The sequence below is a fragment of the Pseudophryne corroboree genome, chromosome 11, assembly GCF_028390025.1.
Source record: "Pseudophryne corroboree isolate aPseCor3 chromosome 11, aPseCor3.hap2, whole genome shotgun sequence".
NCBI lineage: Eukaryota > Metazoa > Chordata > Amphibia > Anura > Myobatrachidae > Pseudophryne > Pseudophryne corroboree.
In genome coordinates this window covers 269,678,359-269,685,563 of record NC_086454.1, presented here as the reverse complement: position 1 = coordinate 269,685,563, position 7,205 = coordinate 269,678,359, and the positions used below count along the sequence as shown (strand labels likewise).

Below are 7,205 nucleotides of genomic sequence, written 5' to 3'. Positions count from 1 at the left end.
AAAGAGAACACCAATGGATTGATAGATTACAAACATTGGCCCCTTAGGGGCTCAATGAGGAATTTCGTTTGGGATGCTTCCTGTGACTCTGTATAACAACTTACAGAGTCAATTTTTCTGGTTTATTTTTCTTAGACACCGCCGTGTGTCATGTTTTATGTCTTGACACAATGACTATGTTTCACTTGTTACCTGCTAATGCTCTCCAGTTTGGTCTCTCACATTCAGGGCCAATTGGGCTCTTGTCTATTGCATAATGGACATGTAACTCATTATTCATGCACACCGTGTAAATTGATACTACCATACCACACTGGATCCCATCCGATCCCGTCTGATCTTGGCAATTAAGCAGTGATGGGCCTAGCTAGTACCACATTTGGAGACAAGGTGGGAATACCAGGTGTTGTATCAAAAGAGTCGGTGGATGTTTCTCTAATTTTCCCCATGGCTTGATTGTTGGCATCACTAATGGTGGTTAGTCTTACACCAGTATACAGGATATGATGTGACTTGGCTGTGATACGGGTGAAGATACTTACACTACGGAAGGCAGTTATGTATGGGCACGTCTATTTGATACTATCATACCACGCTGGAAATCATCCAATCCCGTCCGATCTTGGCAATTAAGCAGCGTTGGGCCCAGTCAGTACCATACTTGGAGACGGCATGGGAATACTGGGTATTGTACCAAGAGACATGAATATCCCATATGTGATCAATCAGCATCCCCGTTATATGCCTGATATTATAAGGCATTCACCCAGCTATGTTGCGCTCTGCCCCTGTTAGATATCCTTTTAGCCATGATCATATTACACTAATATGGTGGTGTGTAGAATTTGGTTATTTATTATTCCTGAGCGACATGATACCATTGCTGTGTTTAATTACATCACGTTAATGTGGTGGCGTGTTACAATGAATATTTCTTGTGCGTTTTGATACCATTGCTGTGCACGATGATACCGTTTGGTTCACTTGTCCTATATGTCACTTTTTGTAACTTATTTTCTTTGAAATTGAGCTGCCAGTATTTCCATGCCGCCGGCGCATTGTGGGGCTAAACACTCTACATTTGTGCCTGTGGCTGGGATCATAGACAGCAGCAACTCCACCTGTATGCCGCTGTACTTACAATACAGATCATCCCACGCTACACGATTGTTGCGCTGCCGGAGCAAGGTCACTAAGGAGAGAGCCGGGTTTGTGTACCATAGCAACACATCCCATGTGCGGGCAGGAGCCAATCGGATAGCAGCTATGACGCGCTGTTTCCGGCCGTCCCGTTCGGACATTCTGGCGCCCTCTCTGATATTTAAGGCAGCTCCGGACAGAGTGACAGCTGCCCCTGATGAAGACCACCAAGTGTTGAAACGGCTGTCGGGCGAACTGTAACTGTGGGGTGCATCCTAGATGGCTTATCAGGAATAAAAAAAACCTTTTTTTTCACCAACTAAAACGTGAGTGCTGGTCTAATTCTTTTTTCAGCTGTGGAAAAAGTGAGTGTATATATATATATATATATATATATATATAATGTCCAGTTGTCCGGCACTCCCTTCTGGATAATGCAATACTTGCTGCGGTGCCTTCTTAAGCTCCGTAGAGCTATGATATTGTAGGCAAATAAGGGGCAATCACCAGACTTCTTATAAGTAAGTAAAACGGTCCTTTATTTGGATCAAATAAAGGACCGTTTTACTTACTTATAAGAAGTCTGGTGAGTGCCGCTTATTTGCCTACAATATATATATATATATATATATATATACGTCTCTATTTTAACTGTCCCTCTACACTCCTCCCCCTGGTGGCAGGTATTGATCCCTCTTATATCTACCTGTCACCATCGTACTTTTTCTACTCCCGGTGGTAATACTCTATTATTGGTCTCACCGGCCGTAAGTTGCTATTATTCTCGAAGTCTGGCCATGGCATTATTGTGGTTGAGTTAACAACTCAGGGTTCTTCACTAGGAATCCCCAAACGATCATAAGTTAGTATTAAAGGTGGCCTATGTGTCCGAAGTGGTCGAACTCTTTGGGGCATGGGTGTGCTTTCCCCTCCATAGTTATCCTCACTGACAATGGACCCATCGGTTATTTCATTCCAACTAAGTTCATTGCTATTCTCTCCTAGAATATCGTCGATAGGTCTTCCCCAATCGTATGTGGGTCCTTCATTATCAGTGGAATTCTCCCCTTGAGTTTCTTTTCCTGGGCTAAAATCTCTCCCTTTTAATTCTCTACCAGTAGTATGACGATCTTCACAATAGAAGTACCCCGCTCCCTCTTCACTCAGCTCGCTTGGTATTGTTTTATTGTACTCATATGGACTAGAGTGATCCTTTACTCTCTGGGATATCGGTTTCTCCTTTCCCGCCATTTTAAAGCCTCCTGTTAGGCCTTCATCTACACTGCATAGCCCTGAATCTCCCTAGTCTCTTCAAAAGGAATATCTTGTCCGACTGGCAATAGGTGATTTCGATGATAAGTAACAATCGGTCCATCATGCTCTTCTGGTTTCAATTGATAGACCGGGATACCAGGTAGTTGCTTGATAATAGTATATGGCGATTCCTTCCAACGATTCGCTAATTTTTGTCGTCTAGGAGCTCCCAGACGTCGGAGCAGTACTCTGTCTCCAGGCAGTAGTATCTGCTCAATCACTTTCTTATCAAATCTCTGTTTATTTTGCTCACCTCTTCTCTTGGAAGCTTGGTGAGCAAGATCAAAGGCTTCTTTTAAATCTCTCCTCAATCGTTTTACATACTGGGTGTGGGTTGGAATACAAGACTTAGTGTCATTAGCATTAGTCCCAAGACAAATATCAATCGGCAGCCTAGCTTCTCGTCCAAACATCAGTACATAAGGTGAGTATCCAGTAGAGTCGTTTACTGTACAAATATAAGCATGTACAAGTCGACAAACGTGTCGCTTCCACTGAATTTTGTCACGTGGATTCAGAGTCCCCAACATGTCAAGAAGAGTTCGATTAAAACGTTCGGGTTGTGGGTCTCCCTGAGGGTGATATGGCGATGTTCTTGATTTTCGTATTCCACAACATAAGCACAGCTCCTTGATCAAATTACTTTCGAATTCCCTCCCTTGATCAGTGTGTATTCGAGCCGGTAGTCCGTAATGTACGAAAAATTTCTCCCACAGTGTCTTAGCTACCGTTATGGCCTTTTTATCCACCGTGACATACGCTTGGGCGTATCGTGTGAAGTGATCAGTAGCTACCAATATGTGACTGTCTCTCCCGGAAGGATCCTCCAGTGACAGGAAATCTACACACACAAGCTCTAAAGGTCCTGAGCTGTCTAGGTTAATCAATCGGGCTGACGGTACTGGTATCGACTTTCTTAGTATACAATTCCGACAATCTCGACAGTAGGCTTCAATATCGCTATTCATATGGGGCCAGTATACCGTTTCAGCGACCAATAGTCGTGTCTTCTCGTATCCTAAATGGCCATGGCAGTCGTGCAGTGAGTGTAACACCATGGCAATATATTCAGCAGGTAATACAAGTTGACAACGGATTCTTCCTGTCTTATCCTCCGTCTTTCGGTAGAGGATCCCTTTCTTAAAGAGTAATCTTTTCCGCTGTCTCAACAACACTCTTGTTTTATTAGATATTACTACTCCCTCATCACCTCTATGCCGGTTGTTTAGACAATCTATAGCAATTGCCATGTGAGTATCTCGTAGTTGAGCTTCCCGTAGTTGTTCTTTGGGTAATACTTCCAGCCCTCCCATCTCAGCCTGGGATATCCAACAATACATTAAAGGTAATGCTGTCTCCGATGCTCCCAGAGAACTGACAATATCTTGTGGTTCTCCTCTTAGGCAGATCATCTGATGACATAGTCCTTGCATAGCCGGTGCTGGGACTTCTATCCATTCATCATTGACACTAGGTACAGTAGGATTCGGTAATCTTGATAAAGCATCCGCGTCAATATTACTTGTCCCAGGTCTATATTTTAAGGTGAAGTAGTAATTGGCCAATGCTGCCAACCAACGATGTCCCGTGGCGTCAAGACGGGCAGTGGAGTTAATATACGTCAACGGTTTATTATCCGTGTAGATGGTAAAATTGGTTCCATACAGGTAGTCGTGGAATTTGTCAACTACTGCCCACTTTAAAGTGAGGAACTCGAGTTTGTGCACTGCATATTTTCTCTCGTTTTCTGATAATCCCCGACTGATATAGGCAATAGGTCTCAATCTTCCTTGTTGCCGCTGGTATAATACTCCTCCTAATCCGTCAAATTATGCATCTATGTGGGCTCATATAGTTGGGTTGGATCTGCATAAGCCAGCACAGGTGAGTGTGTCAAACAATACTTAAGCCGGAGAAACGCGTCCTCACATATTCCAGTCCATCTATCCCCAAATTCCTCCTGAGGCTTGAAGAAACTGCTAGGTGGACTATTTCTTTTGCTCCGACTACTGCCATGGCTTGGGGAATAACCTTTAGTCAGTTCCGTGAGGGGTCTAACTATCCGGGAATACTGTGGTACAAACCGACGGTAGTAACCGCAGAACCCCAGAAATGAACGTAGGTCCTTCAGATTCTTCGGTCGTGGCCAACGCATTACAGCTTCAGTTTTATCAGGGTCAGTAGCAATTCCTTCCCGATTAACTATATGTCCTAGGTACTTAACCGTAGTCTGACAAAATTTACATTTGTCAATCGACAATTTCAACCCCTTTTGTTGAAGCCGATCTAATACTTTCAACAATCGGGCATTATGTTCATCCAGGGTCTTTCCGAAAACAATAATGTCGTCTAAATAAACGAGCACTTCCCGGTAGCACATGTCTCCTACCGTTTGTTCCATGGTGCGTTGAAACGTGGCAGGAGCCCCTTTTACTCCCTGAGGCATCTTGAGGAACTCGAAAAACCCAATAGGGCAGATGAAGGCGGTCTTAGCCCTATCTTCCGCTTTCATGGGAATTTGGTAATAACCACACCTCATATCCAATACTGAAAACCACTTACTACCTTGTAAGCAGTCCAGTGCTTCTTCGACTCGAGGGACAGTGTATTGATCTGCGATGGTTCTACTGTTCAAAGTGCGGTAATCTATGCATTGCGATGGTTCTACTGTTCAAAGTGCGATAATCTATTCATAACCGGATGTCACCATTTTTTTTTCGTGCTACCACAATCGGAGAGGCATAAGGGCTTTCCGAGTCAGCAATCACGTGATTTTCAAATAATTGTTTCAAGTGTTGCCGCACGTCATCGAAGTCTGCCGGAGCTAATCGCCGGGACCGTTCTCTGAAAAGGGTGAGATCACTTAAAGTAATCCTATGTTCTACTCCCAGTGCAGTGCCTAGATCCTATTCTTCTATTGAAAAGACAGATCTTCTGACCAATAGTTTGTCTATTATTCGCCTTTGCTCTTGCAACGATAGGTCACTGTCCTGGAAACATTTTTGCAGTTTCGTAATAAAAGGTTCACTTTTCACTTCAGTGGGGGTAGTGTTATTTATATGGTATGTATCTGCAGAGTCCTTGACTTTATCTCTGTGTGATGAGTATAGGTCTTCCTCAGGTTTCTGATAGAAGGATCTGTATTGAGATAGACACCAGTCTGACAAAGTCTTAAACAGATTCGAATTTGTGCCGACTATAACAGGTACCGCATCCCTATCCCCTGGGGGGTCCGGAGAAATCAGTGCAATGAAAGGTAGAGGGGCTACTGGGTCTGAAGTTAATAGGGGATGGAACTCAATTTTGGTCACTACATATCCCAAATAGGGGTATTTTTGATCACTAAGTCCCCATATCGCTAATCCATCGACAGGTGATATGTGAATGTCGGGTAGATATTGACGATACCAACTTTCGAAAATTATCGAAACCTGCGACCCACTATCCAATAGCACCATACACGGATGGCCATTGATGATGGCTTGTACCATGGGGGCCTTTCCTATCATCCCATCTGGGATGGTCCTATGCCACTGGGTACCCCCCATTGCGCACACTACTATGGCTCGGGAGTTGATGCGGGGTTCATCAACGTCCCTTCCTGGTTTTCCGGGGGACTAACATTCTGATTTCCAACGTTATTGGTGTTTCTTCCATAATTTCCAATTTGTGGGCACTCAAAAGATCTATGTCCCATCTGTCCACACCTGTAACAGATTATGTGGTCTCGATTATCCACTCGTCGATTTAGTCCTCTCCCTCTCCCTCGGTTCACTGGTGACTGAATACGGCTGTGCACTGTTATCAGTTGATCTAGCTTTTTATTTTGTTCTTCTAAAAGTTTATACAGTCGGTCATTTGGCGAGGTGACATCAGGGGATGGGGATACCGCAGTTGGCACTACCACCTTCACTCTCTTGATACTTTTTTCTCTATTATCAATTTGGACCTCCTCTAACTTCACATCCTTGATCAGTTCACTCAATGTGGGTGGCCGATCTCGAGCCCCACTACATCTAAGTCTCTGAGCTACTGGACTTGAGGTCAGTGCCCCTCTCAATAAGTGCTTCAATCGCCGTTCATCAATTTCCGACTGCTCAATCCCCCCTTAATCCAGAAGTTTATATAATATTTTGTCCAACCGGTATATGAAATTAGTGAGAGGTTCTGATGGTTCTTGGTAAGTATTATTCAATCGGGCCAATATGTCTCCAATGTCTTCAATCGTTCCAAAGGAATAGTCTAAAGTGTTGAAGTAATCCTTCAGTGTTGCGTTAGTATTGCTACGTCGGGTAGCATGTATTAATCCCATGGCGGGACCCCTTAGGCTTTCAACGATTCTCTGCTTCTTAATATGTTCGGGGCACCGCCATTCCTCCGAATGTTGTATGGCAGCTTCACGCCATGCATCGTAACCTTCTTCTCCAGTGGGCACAGGTATCGTGCCCGAGAATACTCGTAATCTCCGATATCCTCCTTCGTAGTGCCACCTCTCAAATTGGCTCACCACTTTGTCCATGAAGGATTCAACTTGGGGTTCAATAGATTCATCTACTGATGTCTTGGGCCATGAATTATCACCGGTGCCAGTTGCATCTCTCCCCTGATGATCTGTCTCTTCTCTCGGATCAACGGCCTCTATAGCCTCCCCGTCTTTCTCTTCAATGCTCTTAGGCCATATTATCTGACACCATCGACCCGACGTTCCTCCTACTAATACGTTGATCGGTATTAGTGAGGGATCCAAGTAA

General features: G+C 44.1%; 2 pseudogenes; both read left to right on the top strand.

The window, feature by feature from the left end:
• The first annotated feature begins 295 nt into the window (after positions 1–295).
• On the top strand, positions 296–415 carry LOC134971378 (5S ribosomal RNA; annotated as a pseudogene).
• A 162-nt stretch (positions 416–577) lies between these two features.
• On the top strand, positions 578–697 carry LOC134971170 (5S ribosomal RNA; annotated as a pseudogene).
• The last annotated feature ends 6,508 nt before the right edge of the window (positions 698–7,205 follow it).